Here is an 18,713-nt window from a genome sequence, read left to right as displayed (position 1 = left end):
GATTTCCGTAAAAAATCTCCGGAAATTAGTTGTCCGAACAATTTTCCTCGCTTCCAGATTAGTCGATTTTATTACGCTTTATTAGTGCGCGAGAAAAGAAAATCCACTATAACTGAAAGCATTTTGGTGTTTCCACTTATTAGCTGTGTTTATATAGACTTACACTTATTCACAAATGACTTTTCATGAGCTTTCAGTAAATTAAGTTTCGGAAATTACTCAATATATACAAGGCTACTTTTGTAATGTTGCAGCCATACTATACTTAATATTTTTCCATTTATAAACTATGTATTAATATCTTAATTGAGCTAGACTAGATTTTGCATCAAATATTAAAAGCTTTAGGTTTCATTCTAAAACTTTTATGTCCTTAAATTAATTATGTATTTTAAAATAAATAATTAATTTGCAATTTTCTTAATTTTTTATTATTGGTTGAAGATCCTAGTACATTTTTATATCTGACTTACATATTTTTCCTTAGTATTATATCTTGGTCGATATCTATCTTTTAAATATTAACTTATCGAAAAGTTAATATAACTTAAATTAATGTTTTTTTTTTTAATTTTTCAGATTAATCTTCGGATACTTTATCAAGAATAATATCTAATCATATTTGGTAAGTAAACCAATCTTCTTATCTAAATTAATATTTTTATACAGCATTTGGGAAATTCTTGTATTAAATTGATTCTAAATAATTTATTCATTTTAATTGATTCATTATTAAAGCTGAATTGTTAGTTGTTATTTAAATATAAAGCCAAGAATTTGATAAATTTATGTAGAAGAAATTGTAGTTGAATTTGTTCTTTTATATGTTCGCAATTAACAATTACATCATTGAGTCAAAATGATAATGTAATGTTGGTACACTTTCATAAAGACTCATTACTTCTAATACATACTAATGATTGTAAATTTAATGAATAAGAAATTTAGCAAAATATATTCTAACTCTAAATGATACATGACAAGTACTTGGTAAGTAATATGTACAAGCTGAATATATATATATATATACTCAGCATAATAAGTATTCCCCATAACCATGATTAAAGTGCGTATATATTCGTCATGGTTTATTGTATTTCGCTTATGACGAATATATTCGCATAATGATTTATAAGTAAATACGCTAGCAAAAATAAACGTGGCAACCAGTCACTTCATGCAATGCATAAAGCCGCTTAATGGGTTAATATAGGTAACTGAATACAAGTTACTTGGTAAGTATCAAGTGATGGTTGTTGGCATAAGGAGTTTGTAAAATAGAATTCAATAAATGAAAAAGTTGGTTTACTATTCATACAAATCATGTTTTATTAGCAAAATATATATTAACTCTAAATGATACATGACAAGTAAAAATATTTACTATTCATAGAAATCATGATTTATTAGAAAAATATATATTAACTCTAAATGATACATGACAAGTACTTGATATGTACCATGTACAAGCTCAGTGTGTACTCAGAACAATACGTATATCTATAACTAATACTTGTTAAACAACGTTGACATTGTTATAATATTGGTAAGTGTGTACAAGTTACTTGGCAAGTATCGTGTAAACAAAATTAAAGAATCTTTGTGCTTAACATGAAATTTTTTAAAGAAATAATCTCATACTTTTTTCTATTCTTTCTATGTCACAAGTTTTATATTACTTCGTAAATAAAATTTTAAATTACTTGTCATATTTAATACTAATATTTATATATTTCTTAATATACTTTATATATACAGTGGAACTTCGCTTAACGAGTATTATTCCAAAATTTCCGGATTTTTATTCGTAGAGTGTAACAATTTTCCCCATATAAACTAATGTAATATACGATAATGCATTCCATTTTGCGAGTCATTTTCCTTACAATTTATTTTGCTCGTTGAGGTATGTATATACTAATTATTTTATGAGTTTAACAATATTTTTAGACAAATTAATAATCAATTTTGTCACGAAACATTTATCCACAAAATTAATACTAGAAAATAATAAATAATTAGAAAATTGTTGTTTAACAGTGAAACGAGATTAATTGCAAAATTTGTTAATTAGTTATTTACAGACGAACAGATATGCGCCAAAACAGATGTTTCAATAAAATTAAATATATTTCACTCGATTCCCATACATCAGCCATCATTTACATAATTGAAATACGTCCTTTTAACTAATTATAATTAATATATTAAATGAGAGTGGTAACTGAGAGTTATTTAATTAAAATATTTTCATTCGCAAATTTTATTCATGACAAATGTTGTATTTTTTTTAAACAACATCACAATATATATAATTTTTTTTTATGAAAGCATTGTTTTTAATAATTTTTGATACTTTTATTAAAGAAAATAATTTTCAATAAAAAATAAATAATCAACAAAATTCATCAAACATTTTTCTAGATGATTTACTTTTTTTTATAGCAATGAATAAAAATATAAATATTTTCAACATACATTTGCAATATTTTATTTTTATTAATAAATATTCGTTTTTTTTAATATAATAATTAAATTCTAGAAAAATGTAAATAATAGAATTTATTAATTAAAATATGAATGTAAAATAAAAAAAATATCTGAATAAAATCAAATAATTCAGAAAATTAACAATAATATTTTCTTATATTTTATTCGTGAAAAATTTACTGTTTTTATTTATATCCCTCAACAAAATGTAAATTTTATCCGGTAATATTATTTTCTACTAGACCGAATTCGCAATATTTTTTAAACAAATTACAATTTGCATGGAAATGAAAAGGAAACAAAGCTACGTATAAATTATGCAACACAATGAAATGCATTATTTTTTTTTTCTGTCCACAAAACGTGTGTCGTGTCTATTTCAATTAATTTCTTTTTACTGAAAGAACAACGTCGGACATTTAATAATTATCCAACAGTTTCATTGTTTCAAACTGCACAACGAAAAATAAAACAAAAAAGAAATATAAAACAGCTACACTGAATGTAATATCCTTCAGCACATCAAGTTGATTATAATTGCATTATTTTTTTATTAGTACACAACAAAAAAAATATATGTAACAATTACATATTTTTTTTTTATAAACGCACATGAAAACTGTTTCCCCACATGAAAAGATTATACAAATTTGTTATTTATCTAACATATTTAAATTCTTTTTATATAGGTAAAATGTAGAACTATAATAATTAATATCCAATTATTAATATATTATTAAAGTATATTATTTTATATATATATGACAGTGTCAGTTAATGAACTAAACCTAAAGTTAAGTGTAGAAGTCCAAGAAACATTTTATAATGATTAGTAGCCAAACGTTGCAAAATTTTCTTATGTGTAATAAAAATGTTACGTAATAAAAAGTAGTTAATACATTTTAATTATATAATTGTATAACAATATTTTGGGGCAATTTTGGGTAAGTTCTATGCAATAAACAGTAGTCAATAAAACTTAAATGTGAAAAAGGTGTTCATTACACAATTAAATTGTCTTATTTTATATGTTGAAAAGTGTTAAATAAATAACAAAAATCTAAGGTAAAGTATGGAAATGCAAGAAGCTTTATAGCCAATAAAATTGTATAATTTCTGAGGCAAAATTTGAAGAAAAAGAAAACAAATGTTTTATAATATTATAAGTATTCAATATAATTTCATTATACGAATAAATGTTATATAATGGATAGTGAATCAATAAAATTTGTTATATTTTTTTTATATGAGTTCCAAAAAAAAGAAATGTTTTTTCTATAATGAAGAGTATTGAAGGTAGAGTGTGGACGTGGAAGCATCTAAATCATAATAAACGTCGAATATAAATCCGAATCTGCGCTTCCTCACACATGGTTGAACTTCAATTTTTCAGATCATCGAATATTAACCAAGGCCTTGAACTTGCACTCTGTGCACTTAGGGAGTCTTCCTATTATACTGTTGGCGCCACTGGTACACTGTGTTATAGTGTTTCGAGTTGATTATGAAATCGGTAGATTGGAGTGGTTTTAATTAGTCAGAAACTACGACATTGGTTGGGGAGTTTTCGTTGGAAAACTACGCGGAAATTAACTGGATTTTGGAAGTGTGTAAGTTTCAATTACAGACTGTTCGATACGTAATTTGGAAAGCGTGAAAATATTTGAAGGGCTTTCGTAAATTGGCACTTAAATGGCAAGTGGTGGGAAGTAGTTTATACTATAGGTTTAGAGGAATTGCAAATAGTTACTCGTCTTTTCATTTCAGTTCGAAACGACGCTTCAGAATAAGATTAAGATGTTTATTTATTTACAAATAATTTTATTAAAGCACTTTAATTATTTTCTAATAGATTTGTCGAATAACATTGATATAATCCATTCTCAAGATGATTTCTTTACAGACTTATAATAGTAATGCAGGCATACAATTATACACAAATGTGATGAAAATAAAGGTAAAAGACTAAGCAAAATTATTTTCCAATAGAATGGAAACTCAGTTATAGAACATAAACAGTATTTCAGGCTATCTGAAAAGGAATTGTTCGAAAACAGAATTATTCAAAATCCAAGTTGTTACAAAACTGAAAACATTGATACTATACTTTTACTACTTTTTACGATACTTTATTTCAAAACTTTTAACAGTAATTCATGCATAAAATCATATATAAAAGTAATAAAAATAATCGTAAAATTATTTTCGAATATTGTGGAAACTCAGTTGTTGAACATATATAATTGTTAATGCTATTCGAAAACCGAATTATACAAAAACCAAATTGTTCGGAAACCGAAATAATTAATATGATATTATACTATCCGTTCTAAAAACGATTTCCTTATAATAGTAATTCAGTCATACAATTGTACACACAAATAATGAAAATTAAAAAAAACTACGCGAAATTATTTTCCAATACAGTGAAAAATCAGTTTTAAAACATAATTCGTTTTTAGAACTATTCGAAAAAAAATAATCAAGAAATAGAAGAAACCATGGTATTCATAGAATCCGTTTTAAAGATATCATAAAGCATTATAATAGTAATTCAACCAGAAAACCATATACAGAAATACTGAAATTAATCGTAAAAGACTAAGCTATGAAATTTAGTTCGAGAACCGAAATTATGTTCGTAATTCGAGATGTTTCTCGTTTTGTATGAAATAATTATTTGCTTTTAAATCATAGTTATTGGAAATATACATAGAGAAAATTTGTATTAAAAAATCGTATTGAAGTATTAATACTAAAATGTTTATCCCAAATTTCTATTTTTGATAAATTTCTCGTCGTTTCAGCAAAATTTAAGTTTTATAGTAATTTTATTATCTCTGATTAATTAAAATTACAAAATCTAATTAAATTTATTACAAATTTTCTTTTAGTGTCTCTTTAGCGCTCCAAAACAAGTTGCTAGACTCTTGCTGTTAGATAAATAGTTCAATTAAGTGTAATGTTCCATTCATGACACTAGAAATACACTATAAAATGTAATTTAATTACTAAAAAAAGTTAATTATATAAGTTTAATACACTATATAAATAATTTAAAACATTTAATTGTAATTAATTTGCTAAATAATAATTATAAGAAAAAGACATTAATAGTTTTTTTGTAAATTATAGTGATCATAACAATTTTTATTGTTAATTATAAAAAATATTACGTAAATGTGTAGGATATGGTAAAAAAAGAAAGAAAATTTCAAAATATTTGTATAAATCGATTGAAATTTGTAAAATCTCGTATATAATACACATAATTTGTAGTTCACCAAAAAGATAGAGGTGCGTATTATAAATGACGTAGTTTTTTCATATTGTTTGAATGCATTTACATATTATCTAATTTTTTATTAAAAAAATATATTATAATTAAATTGTTGAAAACTTGTGACCGCTCATTAAATTTTTTTTTTTTGTATTTTAACGAAAATTTTCACTGTAAATTTTCACAATAACGTTTGACAAATAAAAAAAAATCAGTTAAATAATTCAAAGACAAATTTCTTTAATCAGTGCCAAAAGTAGTAACCCCACAAAAGCGCGCAGTAAAAAAAAAACACGTTATGTTCGGGGAAGTTTGGTTTTGAATGTATTTTAAAACTTCATATAAATCATTGCACAAATATGTATTTCTACAGAGATGTGTACTTAATTAGTGAAAAACTGAACAATTGGAGTAAAAAACTAGTTTTATTTGGAAATTAATGCCACTTGTATAATGAAAGGGAAAGAAGGGATGAAAATAAAACAATGAAGTGCATCGTAAATATAAAATTTTATGGGGCAAGTTACTTCAGTCCGGACATTTTAATAAAAAAAACCAATGATTGATTGCAGAACTTTCGACGATTCGACGAGTGAAAACGGGAAGTGAAAAGAGTGCCGGAGGGATGAAATCGGCCACAGAAATCGAAAAAAAAAGTGGAGAGGGTGAAGGAAAATCGCGATGGGCGGTTTTGAAACTTTTGCCTGGCGAATTTAATTCCCGCGGTAAATTGGTGGGAAATTGGGGTGATAGGAAAGTTTTAAGCGCCAGACAAAGACTGGATTAGTACATAAAACAACACTTCTAATGGCCGCAGAGATGAAGACGTGGCGAGAGCCGAAACGGTGTAATTAATTTTAATCTTTTTTTTCTTAATTTATTTTCGGATGAGTTCATCAACCGTGAAGACCTGCAATTAGATTAGACCGTATTATGGGAGTAATTCTAGATGATTTCATTATCCTAGATTAGTTTAACTCTTTAAAACTTATACTAATACTAACGAATTAATGCTTTTAATAATTTAATAAATAAATTGAATTTTCGAAAGCACGCAATAGCAAAATCGCACAGGACAAAAGCGCGCAGTAAATTTTTAAATAAAAAACCTTACCCAGCTGATCATTACCTAAGTCACTAGAGTATATATAGAAATACATATTTGTGCAATGTTTTATATGAATTTTTAAAATGCATTCAAAACCAAACTTCCCCGAATATAACGTGGTTTTCTACTGCGCGCTTTTGTCGGGTTACTATTTTAATAACATTTTTAGTAAATTTTACCATCTAGTATTAAAAAAACCATCTGTATATAAAAATACTTAATGTATATAAATAACTGTCAACAGCATAATATGATTACTCTAAGTAAAAAAATGAATTATTCGTCAAGATCATAATTTTTCTTTTTTATTTTAAGAACGTCTCATAATAAAAGTAATTTAAGGATTATCCAGTTACACAGCCAGACGAATAAAGAAATTGGACTGAAAGTAAGAAAAAAAAGAAGCGTAAGTTGAGGCTTTCGGGTTTGATGATAAAAAAAAAGTTGTAAGAGAAGGCGACGTTAATGCAATTAGCTTTTTCATGTTCTTAAATTAACATCTAATTTATACACTTGGAGAAATACTCATTCTGTCGGCAGAAAAAAAACTACGTAAGTTGTAAAAGGAATGCATATAAAAATGAGAAGAAAAGTCGGAACATTTTTTTTTGTCCATAATATCAAGGGGTGGAATAAAAACGGGACTATTTCTATTGTTTTCACGTACAAAAGCGGAATGATTTAATTCGCTCTTGAATTGGCTCAGTTCACGATTCAAATGAAAACTATAAAGAAACTGGTGTGGAGTGTGGATAGAACAAAATCGTATTAAGCTTTCAAAGAACTTTTTCAAATAGAAAAATTAAAAGATTTTTTTTTCTTTCTTTATATTTCTTTAATATGTACTAAAATGGATTATGAATGCAGCTATGATTATTAAAAAAAAACTTTTATTAATTGATGAAAGATCTTTAAATAAAACTTATTTTTAGTTGCATATAAATGCAATATGCATGTTTTCAACGCAGCATCGAAACGTAGTTATAAGACAGTAAGGTAATTTGTCAAAAGTTTCTTCAGTTGGATTTTCTTGCTCCATGAATTTACCTTGAGGCTACAGCATATTTTATGAGAATCTGCCTATTTTACATTTCATATATGTGCATTAAATATTCAGTTTACTTTGTGTGAAAAGTTTAATTTAATTTCTGAGAAATTTTAGTGTCTGAAGTAAATTTATCAGAATTTGTAATGTCACATAAAACTTTCTATAAATAATATAACTTTTAGATAATTAAAAAAAAGATATTATTTTATTCTACAATTTATTTTATAAAGTATGAGGAAGTAATTGTAGAAAGACGTAAATTTTTGAATGATGTATCATAAAATTCTTTAAATTCATATTTAATTATGTAAAATTTGATATTAATTTAAAAACATTCACAAAGTAATTGCATTTACTCACCCCAATTCCCATTATATTTTTGATGCTCTAACTTAAGCTTTCACTTCCAACCAATTTCATCATATATCCCCGCTTAAAAAGGATAATAGGATTATTTTTGATCTCCCGTTTAGATTCTAGAATAGAATATATTTTTAAGTTAATTATTATTATTATGGTAAAAAATAATATTTTATTTTGTTATTTGGAATTGGTTCAATGCGAAATTATTCTGCTCATTATTATTTTCTCTTTTTATATTTAAAACCATTTACTCATTGATAGTATGTGACAAATTGTATGAATAATAAATTTAATTAAAAAATATATAAAATATAAAATTACAATAAACAAAAATAAATATTATAATTAAAATAAAGGAAACATAACTGTAAGTATTAATTACTTTTGACAGTTAACAGTTAATTATTTTAAGAAATGCGACATACACAGATGTGTCACTGTTTCTAAGATTTATCAACAGTTCAACAACAACAAAGACAGAAATTGGATAATTTAAGATCTAAAATTTATACAAACTTTGTTAATTCCATGGAGCGCATCATAGATATATTATATAATACACTTTGCGAATTTCACCACAAGCCTTAGCAGTCATGATTTAGTTAGGAACAAACAGAATGTTCGGTCAGTAGTTGAGTTTGCCAATTTTTTGTTTGTTTGTTACGGTTTTAGTTGTGGCCTCTGCCGGAATTTCATTAAGAACAAACAACGGAGAAATTAATCCATTTATAATGGGACGCATCGTGAGATCCATTAAGAGAATCGGATGTGTTTTTAATTAGGATTTTACTACTTTTCTTTTCAAATTTATTTTCCATGGAAAAACGTGCATTATATAATGAGAGGAAATAATGTATTTCCATTTTTTGTATTTGTACAACGAAAAATTTTTAGAATTATATTTTATAAACAAATTTATAAACATATATGTCATTTTTAGAAATTTTCAAATATTAAAGATTATTAATACTAATTATGTATGATTTTTTTGTATCTAGCTTTTTAAATTATATATAATATGAAGAAAGAAAGTCAAGCAACTTGGGTGGGTTGATGAACAACTATTTACAATTTAAATAAAAATATGCTTTTTTTTGGTAAATATTTTTATGTGTGCACATTACGACCGGACACTGGCATCTTACGTTTCGGTGGCAATCGCAAGCCCGACAACCGAAATACCGTCAATGAAATTCCCGACGTTCGAAATCCCGACGTATGAAATGCCGACTGTATCGAAATCCCGACGTTCGAAATCCTGACTGTATCGAAATCCCGACTATATCAAAATCCCGACTACAATAACATATTTAAATTATTCCGGAGCGTAGTGACTTTTAAATTTTTATTAATAATTAATAATAACAATTAATAATCTAATTGTATTTAAGATTATTTCATAATGTTAAGGTTTATTATGAATAATGCAACAAAATCAAATAAATTAATAATAATTTATTGTTATTAATAATACAAGTGTAGCACAAGGTGACTAAGGTGTAAAAATTTTCGATAATGTCGGGATTTTGATATAGTCGGGATTATGTTTGTCGGGATTATGGTTGTCGAGATTTTGATATAGTCGGGATTTCGATACAGTCGGGATTTCGTATTAACTCATTTTTAGTATTTACTACGATTGGGCAGAGTGACCTACCTTCTGGTTATTCTAGTTTTATTCTAGAGCACTTTTCAGTCGAAGCAAAGCGAGAGGTTTATATTTTATTGTAAAGTGTATTTCGGGTCAAATTGACCTGTATAATATTTTGATCCTAATATTAAACGGGTATTTCTGTCCCTACAGTTTTTTTGTTTCATTTTCTTAGGTGTTATAATATGGTCTATAATTTTGATTTAATGTAGATACAAATACTATTACCACTTAGTTTATTTAGTATAAACATAAACATAATTATAATTATAAAATAATATAAAGTACATAAATTTAGTTCTCTTTTTTTACAGGAAGATTAAAGAAGTAGATTGAAATAGCACTAAAGATTAAGCTTGAACAGCTCTTGTGCTCCTTGCTATTCCCTGTAGAAATTTATTTTGTGAAAACCAATTTCCTTGCTTTAAATTGAAAAAAACAAAACAGTCTATAAATATTTGAAAAGCTACAATAAATGTGTTAATTTAGTACAACTGAAATATCTAATCTAGTATATCTAAAATTATTATTTATTAAATAAATAAATGAATTAAAATATATCAGTTTATTGCATATTTTTTTATTTTACAACAAATTCTATTTGGTACTTTATAAAATTGAATTCGTCTATATTTCGCTCTCATATCTATTTGTGCATTACGTTTATTAAATCCTGGTGCGCTTTGTCCCTTTTGAACAATTGGTATATGCTAAACAAATGCAGAGGTGTCATATTAATACTATTTCATGGATGAAATGTATAAAATGAAACCGTTGTTCTAGATATAAATAGAATTCGAATAATGTAATGAAATGTCCTAGGTTATAATTACATACTTTGATTAAAATGCTGGATAATTATTATCGTTATTTTGCGTAACAATAATATTCGTAGTATCTAGTTTCCGTTACTCCATCTACAAGCACTTGGCACTCCTTGATGTTTAATATGTAATCATGCCTTCAGGCAGTTAATGTTCTATGCAAGAACGTGCTTAATGCATAATTTCACTTGCTGTATTCATGTGTTTGCCACTAATTGCTTCTTAATTGCATACGATTTTCTGTAATAATTCTCAAATTATCATACGTTTTTAGTATATACACATAACATCGATAAATGCAAGATTTTACAATCTTTAAGTCTTATTTTACAAATTGTTGAATTTGCACACATCATTGTATGTTATATTTTAGAGCTGATGTTCGAATAAACGTTCGCAACATTCCAACGAACGTACATTTTTGCGTGATGTTATTTATAGTATTATATATGTTACGGTATAGGTACGTAGTGGGATAATGTATACATTTCTGGTAAATGTATAAATTTACCTACAATTGATGTAAAAGTAGATTTAAAATATTGAAATATAAATAGTATCCACATTATCAAGAAAATATATACCATAACTTGACAGTTTTGGGGAATGTGAAAATTGAAGGAGGAGATCGTCTGCATATGTACATTCATACGAACGTACACTTTTCTGGAATTTTATTTATACTATTTATGGTACGTTAATCAAATGTTGAATTTATTATCTTATTGTCCATTCGTACGTACTATGTATTCATACTTACGTCCTTTTTAATGATTTTATTTATATAAGATAAATCAGTTCATTATATTATTTTTGATTACGTATCTAACAAGATAAAAGGTATATAAATAAAACTCCTTGATTTCATCGTATTGTTACGAAACGGATGGAGAGTATAATTGGGGATCGTCTTTGGTCCTTCAAAAACAAAAAGGGGGGATCTTTCCTGTTTTGTTTGTGAAATTCGTCGTGATTCCTCATTGCTTTTAATTAAAATGCAATCCCAGGCACAAAGTGAATTGAACGCGGAAATGGAAATAATTGTCCAAAGAAAAAGGGAGAAGAAGTTAAATATGAAAAAATTGCTCACGATTTTTTCAACTTAAAAATTCATTCATTATCCGCGTGAATTTAATATTAATATTTATATCTATTTTTGCTTTGTATTTTTATTTTGTTTACTGCTTCTGAAAATGCATCATAATCTCTGTGTTTTGCGGTAATCGATTGGTGTTGATGTACGGCGTTTAGGTTGCGGGGGTCATGAATAATAAATGCTTTTGGTATAATCCATCATCCATACAAGCGCGTTGAAATGGGTACAGGGTATAACTTAGTGTCGTACAAGACGTCGTTGCAGAATCCTCTTATGCAGATCTAGATTAGTCCTATACCAAACAAAAAGAATACAAGATAAGCTCATATCTTCTCCAAAAACCAGTTGTAAGTAATTATTATATTATCATACAAATTGTGTTGTTTTAATGAAGATTCACTTGCTTCTTCTTATACAGATCTATAAAAAAGTCTCTCTCAAAAAAAAACTTATACGTGTCTAAAATATTGACACGAGAATTATTTTTATACAGATCTATAAAAAAGTCTCTCTCAAAAAAAAACTTATACGTGTCTAAAATAACAACATGGGTAGTACAATTATAAAATAAAGATGATCTGGAAGAGTTTAATGCTGAAAAAGGAATACAAGTTAATCTCAAAAATTCTGAAAAAATAATTGTAAGAATTGATTTTATCATGGATAGTAAATTTATAAAATTAGGACGATTAACAATGTTATGATTTCATGAAGATCAAGTAGATCTTTAACAATAATCTTCTTATTCTGGATCAGTCTTATACTGACAAATAAATTCAAGATAATACCGAATTTTCTGATCTTTTTCCACAGATCTGAAAAAGTCTAATGCTGAAAAAGGAATACTAGTTTAAAATCTAGTTGTAAAAAATACTTTATCATAGATAAAGATTATCCAGAATTGTATTATTTCACGAAAAACCACTTGCTTTAACAAGTGGAATTGTCTTATACTGAAAAAGGAATATTAGTTATACTGAAAGAACTGGTTTACAGAAATTATCCAAGTATGGATAGTAGAATTAGGAAATAAGCATAATACATATTGTTTTGATTACATGAAGATCCACTTGATTTAATACTAACATTCTTATACCGATCTGGATTATTCTAATACTGAAAGGGAAATAAAAATTAAACACAAATATCCTGATAAAAACTAGTTCTAAGAAATTAGTCCATCGTGGACAATACAATTATAAAACAAATATAATACAAACGTTTCTGATTTCATGAAGTTCAAATTGTCTTAACAATCATATTTTTATATAGATATGGAAAAGCCTAACACTGATAAAGGAATACAAAACAAAACTAGATACTCAAACATGGACAGTATAATTATAAAATAAAGGTGGTACAGAATTGTCTTCTTTCATAAAGATGATAATAATTATGTATATAATACCAAAATATTTGATTATAATTATTTATTATTTGAAAATACACGTATTTGAATTAAGTAATGAAATGATGTAATAAATTGTCGGTTAAAATTAATAAAAGTTACAAGGATATTGCTTTCGTATCACTTTGATGCTTCTAAAGTGGTTTAATTTTGCGCTAATTTAAAATGAATCATGCGATGATGTAATTTCACGAGGTATTAAAGCAATTTGGGACGCCTCACGTTACGTAGGTGGAAATTCACGTTGATTCCATTCCCGTATGTCTCTCAACAATATCAACTATAACAACAATTGTACTTACAGATGGATACACTGCGTGTAGGTAAACTTTGAAACCCTGTTCTGATGGAGTCCATCCATACTACTCTATATACTATGTGTAATATACTATATATTATATACGTATAAAGTATATAGTACAAGTATATAGGGCGACGCGAAGACAGAAAGGATCCATTGTCCAGTTCCTGACCCATTGTGCACGTGTGCCGACTCTCTTGCCTTTTGTCCATCGACATGTCACGCTTCGACGAACTAATATTTGACTTCTGATATTGAACTTCACATTTCAGAATTAATTTCCCTGAACAGAACACGCCGGAATCCAATTGCATTTCGGATTTTTACGCTCACTCCGTTGTTTCCGTTCAAACTCCATCGCAAATACGTGACGTTCCTTCATTTCAATTTGCACTGATCGAAACTTCTAACTTGAATTGATTTCATTTTAATTATTAACATCATAGTATTGATTTTTTTCCAGTTCTAAATTTGACATTTCAAAATTTTGAAATTTGAATATCTGTAATACTATAAAAACACGCATTCCTTATTTGCAAATATTTAAACTTTAGGAGAAAAAAGTTGTAATTTAACGTTGACAGTAAACAGTATATAAACAATTAATATTTATTTTTTTTTTCATTTAAAAGTGTGTACACACTGTCCACATTTTGTCCATAATTCACATGAATTTTATCATTTATTTTAGAAATACGCACCTAAAGATTTTACTTCATCACAGTTGATATTAATATTATCTTAAATTCTTAGAACATGTAAAACTACATAAGTTTTAATCGCATTTTTGTTTATTTAATTAAATATTATTTGTTACACAATTTCTTTAAATAACGGCAATATCCATATATTTTTGCAATAATTTAAAGTTTGAGATACAAAAATGTAATCAATAAAGAATGTCTCAAATTAATCATGGTGTGGAAGCGGCTTATAACTCTTAAAATGTTGAATAAAGAAATTATACTTTCTTAAATATTTGTATTTTTATATAGTATATGTAAAGCTTACCAATTTTTAAAGAAAACCGATAGAGGGCATAACTTAAATGTATATGTATGTTTGCTAATACATACATATTAATACGAACGTATGAGTATTCTTGCAAACCCGCAAATAATCATTCAAAAATAAAATTAAATTAGTAAAGTTTTTAAGGTTTACAAATTAAAGTTTAAAGTAATTCTAAATGTATTTATACAAAGTGTCACGAAAGTGAGGAAACAAACTGGAGCTTTGATTTGAACTTTGAAAAGCATAACTTCTTTATTATTGCTTATTTGTCAATACAGAAAATGATCAGTTAACGTACATCCTATTAACGTTTGTTCGTTAATACGTACATTATTGTATAAGACCGTGTGATCAAATTAACGTACAATACGAACATACAAATGTACTTACAACCCTCAAATAAGCATTCAAACATTCATTGAAATTCGTAAAGTTTTTAACATTTTAAAAATCTTAAAATAATAGTAAATAAACTAAAATATAGTTTTCTTTTATTACTGTATCTAAAATATTTCTACCGCAATTCCAAATACATTTATACAAAGTATCATGAAAGTAAGGAAATAAACTGGAACTTTGATTTGAACCTTCAAAATCATAACTCTGCAGCAATTTCGCTGGAATGGTTTGGATACATGTTTCATCTCTTCGGCGTATACAATTCCTTTCAAATGCGACACCCGTCCTTCATCCTTTTTTTCTTCTTTATTTCTCCTTTCTGTTTTTTCTTTTTCTTTCTATTTATTAAACGATTTTACAGTGGCCTTGGGTTCTTATTGTAAATCGCTCGAAAGGTCGTTTATTACTTTACTAGCGCCCCATTTACGCTTTTCCGTTTCCGTGTCCTGATCGTTACGAAAAACCCACCGTTCAAGATATCGCCTCTTCCTCGATTCCTTTTTGTTCCTACTCGGAATACTTCAGCTGCACCGATACGTGAGGACTTTTTTTTCCGTCCTTCAGCCCGACCTTCGTCTCCTAATTTTCATGTGCGATATTTACCAAATCGATATTTCAAATTCTTCTGCTAAATAACCAAGAGCATCTATTATACACGTAAACTGAATTGAATTCTTTGATTGCCACGAGATGGCGTTTCAATAAAATTATTTAATAAAAACAGTAAATGATTTAAAATTATATACTTTCAACAAAATTTCTGTATTTCATTACTTTTAATTTCAATAACAATAAGAAAAACCTAACCTAAATATATATTTCAATAAATTTTCTTTTGCATTTTTTTAAGTATTAAAATAATTATGGCATACTTAAATAATTAAGAATAAACTAATATTCCTCAAAATTTTCATGAACTCCTATGATTGCCACAAAATGTCATTTTTTTTTCTTAAATTTTATATAATTTACCCTTGTTTTTATTCTTTACTTCAAGTGAATGGAAATGTATTAATTTTTTTTTTATTTTTTTCTTTTTAGTTTATTTTTTAAATTACCACGAGATGGTGTTATTATTAACTAGTTAATTTTTGAAATAAATGTTTAAAATTTTCATTTTTCTTATAAAAACACAAAAATTGTTTTTTTTTCTTCTATAAATAGTTATTTTTTTTTAAAACAAATATTTTACCTAAATATTAAACATAAAGATTTGTTCATCCTTTCTATTCAAACTGTTTTTTTTAATGGACATTTCTAAAAATATTCGTATATTTGATATGATTTACCATTCCACTTTGCTGCATAACGGTAGAATACGAATGCGATTCGATTTCTTTTTATATATATAAATATTTTCAGCATCGCAAATATGAATATGCATCAAAGGAAAACGAGGAAATGGGATCATTTTCCGCGTTGCACTTATTTTCTAATGCGAAGGCATCTCTTCTTGCATTTACGAGTGTACATTATGAAAATCGCAAGAAGTGGAAAATCTGAGTTTCGTTTTATTCCGACGAAAGATGGAAGAGAATAGTGCGAAAATAATAAATGAAGACGTGCAGATGATAATACGAAAGCTATGTTCGTAAGCTTGAAGTGTGTTCAAGATTTCATAAAACAATTTCACTCACGTTCATCCTTTTAAGACCGTTCACACTCTGTCGCAGGGAAGCTCATATCTTTCTAGGAGAATTTATGGTTCGGAATAGGAAAATTTCCAGAAAGATTAGTATGTTAACAAGTAATATTTGATATATTTTTTGTACACAAATGTACACATATTTTCACATATTTAAAGGGAACAAAAATGACAAAAACAAGAGAATTTTTAAAAGCTTTAAAACTTAAACATCTTTAATTTTTTGTTAGAATTTAATGAAGATTTTTTATGGTCGAAAAAATAATTAAAGTAAGTTTATAGTTCGAGTGGAAAATTATTTGGATGGATTTGAAGTTCAATTGGAATAGATTTAATTTACTATAATTGACAGAAAATTAAATCCACATCTGATCCATCAAATCTTGAAGCTTTCATTTCAATGAATTAAATTTTTATTTCAGCAGTAAAGTAGAATTTATCATCTATTCAATATAATTTTCATCATGTTTTCATTAATTGAATAAACAATAAAATTAATTAAAAAAAAAACTATAACAATCAATAAAATTACATTAAATGTACTACCTTTACTCAAGTAAGAATTTGCTAATAAATTACGAAAGAAAAACGAAAATAACAAATATGTGTACATTACAATAAAGAAAACCTAATTATGAATTTATCAAATTTATTTTACTACAGTTCTTTCATGTATTGATTTTCGTTTAATTTAATTTATTTCCTTGTTCCTTTCGTTATCCACTCTTCTTTATGCTCCTTTTCGAATTTGTTCGCTTTTTATCTTTCATCGTCTATATATTGAGCAACCTTGACGCATCTCGTCCACCCAATTTAGCAATACTGACATTCCTAAATTCATTATTTTCTTCATATTATTACGCAATTATTTACTATTATTTTTATAAAAATATATTGATCATATAACAATTCATGAAGACTATAAATACTGGAGAAATAAATAATTGAAAATATTTATTATTTAGTTTAGAATTAGTTGTTTGTAGTTAGACATTAGTGTGGGAATTTGTCTGCATTAGACAAATGATAAACTATACGTCATGGTTTCTGCTGTACCAAAGAGATAAACAGCGTATTCGCATTTTGGAGCTTATCTACTTATCCAGGTAATACACACATCAAACGAACGGAATTTCAGCATCAGTAACCTCGCATTGCCTTACATCTTAGTTGTGTTATTAACATTATGGTCCAAACGCATTTTGCCTTTAATTACAATTTTAACTGAAAAAAAATAAATTTGCAAATTAACATAATTTAAGCTGAGAATCCCTTTCAATTTATATTAATAATTTATTATCCCAATTTTAGTAGTTTGCTTTTAAATTTTTTATTTTTTTTGTTTTTAAAAACAGTTAGTGAAAGTGGACAGCAAATTATATTTTAAAACACATCATGAAGTTGCTACATCTGTTATAATGAAACAACGTTCGTATGAATTTATATATCTGTACATTCGTAGGAAAGTTTGTAAGTAAGTTAGATCAGAGGTTTATTGATAGTTTTGTACGTACAATGAAATATACATTAATAAGATGTACGTTAACATGAGCATTGTATTGAAATTTAAACAGCGAACTCTATCGTTACTTTTTAGAAACTGCGTACCAAAGTATATATTAAATCACACTACAAAGAAGCTACACCTCTTACAAAGCTATAACACAGTTCTTTTTTGTAGCTGAAAAGCGTCGATTACGTGCGAACTAGAAATCGTTACAATGTAGGAAATAAAGTGTTACCGTCAGGGAATGGGTTGACCTCTAGCATATGCATTAAGGCCTTAAATCTGCGAAAACGAACGAAGTTTACACTGCACTTTTACGAGTTTCCCCACATAAATTTCACGGTGGCAATTAAAGCCCTCCGATCGTTTCAAAAATGCCCTTTGATTCTTTCCCCGGGCATTTATATCTTCGTTTAGCAAATGTTCGATGGTATATCGAAACGTGTTCACGGATGATCGACTTTAGTAATTTTTTTTTCTGCCCACAAAATGAATTGATAGATGAACAACACGAATTTTCTGTGACAGCTTTGCACAGACTGATAACAATTGATTGGGGAATATGTGACGATGAATGAC

At 26.9% G+C, this 18,713-nt stretch overlaps 1 protein-coding gene across 1 annotated transcript in view; it reads left to right on the top strand.

Moving 5' to 3' along the window:
* Positions 1–575: 575 nt before the first annotated feature.
* The window catches only part of LOC108556699 (uncharacterized protein DDB_G0286591-like), a 61,259-nt gene continuing 43,121 nt past the window's right edge, over positions 576–18,713 (top strand). Inside the window, exon 1 of the mRNA XM_017912908.1 lies at positions 576–625. The gene's annotated coding sequence lies outside the window, so the exon portion shown is untranslated. The remainder of the gene's footprint in view (positions 626–18,713) is intronic.

The sequence above is a fragment of the Nicrophorus vespilloides genome, unplaced genomic scaffold, assembly GCF_001412225.1.
Source record: "Nicrophorus vespilloides isolate i.1.1-1 unplaced genomic scaffold, Nicve_v1.0, whole genome shotgun sequence".
In the NCBI taxonomy this organism is placed as follows: domain Eukaryota; kingdom Metazoa; phylum Arthropoda; class Insecta; order Coleoptera; family Silphidae; genus Nicrophorus; species Nicrophorus vespilloides.
This window is presented reverse-complemented; position numbering and strand designations above follow the sequence as displayed.